The 1,755-nt window shown below is 40.4% G+C and overlaps 1 long non-coding RNA gene across 3 annotated transcripts in view; it reads left to right on the forward strand.

Annotated features, from left to right (window-relative positions):
* The first annotated feature begins 596 nt into the window (after positions 1-596).
* The window catches only part of LOC114487125 (uncharacterized), a 155,103-nt gene continuing 153,944 nt past the window's right edge, over positions 597-1,755 (forward strand). For all 3 annotated transcript variants that reach the window (XR_008618455.1, XR_003681857.2, XR_003681856.2), the window contains exon 1: positions 597-723. This is a non-coding gene — a long non-coding RNA (uncharacterized lncRNA). The remainder of the gene's footprint in view (positions 724-1,755) is intronic.

Genomic DNA, 1,755 nt, shown 5'->3' on the forward strand with positions numbered 1-1,755 from the left:
CCGGCCTGAGTGAGCCAGAGCCCCCGAATCAGCTGCTTCTTTAACCCCGTCCTGTCTGAGCAAAGAACAGACGCCCTCAGGCGACCTATACGCAGAGGCGGGGCCAAATTCAAAGCTGAGCCCCGGGAGCTGTGCGAACAAAGAAGAGAAAGGGAAATCTCTCCCAGCAGCCTCAGGAGCAGCGGATTAAACCTCCACAATCAACTTGATGTACCCTGCATCTCTGGCATACCTGAATAGACAACGAATCATCCCAAACTGGGGAGGTGGACTTTAGGAGCAACGATATTTTCTTTTTTTCCCCCTTTTTCTCTTATGTGAGTGTGCATGTATATGCGTCTATGTGTGATTTTCTCTGTATAGCTTTTCTTTTACCAGTTGTCCTAGGGTTCTGTCTGTCCATTTTTTAATTTTTTTGTTTTTCTATTTTTTACTATAGTTTTTAGCACTTGTTATCATTGGTAGATTTGTTTTTTGGTTTGGTGGTTCTCTTCTCTCAATCTTTCTTTTCTTTTAATTAGTTTAAAAAATTTGTTTAATAATTATTTTTATTTTAATAACATTATTTTATTTTATTTTTTCTTTCTTTCTTTTTTTCTCCCATATATCCTGAGCCATGTGGATGACAGGATCTTGGTGCTCTGGCCAGGTGTTAAGCCTGTGCCTCTGAGGTGGGAGAGCCAAGTTCAGGACATTGGTCCACCAGAGACCTCCCAGATCCAGGTAACATCTAACGGCGAAAATCTCCCAGAGATCTCCATCTCAACACCAACACACAGCTTCACTCAACGACCAGCAAGCTACAGTGCTGGACACCCTATGCCAAACAACTAGCAAGACAGGAACACAAGCCCACCCATTACCAGAGAGGCAGCCGAAATTAATACTAAGTTCACAGACACCCTAAAACACACCACCAGACATGGACCTGCCCACCAGAAACACAAGATCTAGCCTGATTCACCAGAACATGGGCACTAGTCCCCTCCACCAGGAAGCCTACACAACCCACTGAACCAACCTTAGCCACTGGGGACAGACACCAAAAACAACAGGAACTACGAACCTGCAGCCTGCAAAAAGGAGACCCCAAACACAGAAAGTTAAGCACAATGAGAAAACAGAGAAACACACAGCAGATGAAGGATTAAGGTAAAAACCCACCACACCAAACAAATGAAGAGGAAATAGGCAGTCTACCTGAAAAAGAATTCAGAGTAATGATAGTAAAGATGATACAAAATCTTGGAAATAGAATGGAGAAAATACAAGAAACGTTTAACAAGGACCTAGAAGAACTAAAGAGCAAACAAACAATGATGACCAACACAATAAATGAAATTTAAAATTCTCTAGAAGGAATCAATCACAGGTTAACTGAGAAGAAGAACGGATAAGTGACCTGGAAGATAAAATAGTGGAAATAACTACTGCAGAGCAGAATAAAGAAAAAAAAAATGAAAAAAATTGAGGACAGTCTCAGAGACCTCTGGGACAACATTAAATGGACCAACATTCAAATTATAGGGGTCCCAGAAGAAGAAGAGAGAAAGAAAGGGACTGAGAAAATATTAGAATAGATTATAGTTGAAAACTTCCCTAATATGGTAAAGAAAATAGTTAATCAAGTCCAAGAAATGCAGAGAGTTCCATACAGTATAAATCCAAGGAGAAACACGCCAAGACACATATTAATCAAACTATCCAAAATTAAATACAAAGAAAACATATTAAAAGCAGCAAGGGAAAACTACC

The sequence above is a fragment of the Physeter macrocephalus genome, chromosome 11 (assembly GCF_002837175.3).
Source record: "Physeter macrocephalus isolate SW-GA chromosome 11, ASM283717v5, whole genome shotgun sequence".
Taxonomy (NCBI): Eukaryota; Metazoa; Chordata; class Mammalia; order Artiodactyla; family Physeteridae; genus Physeter; species Physeter macrocephalus.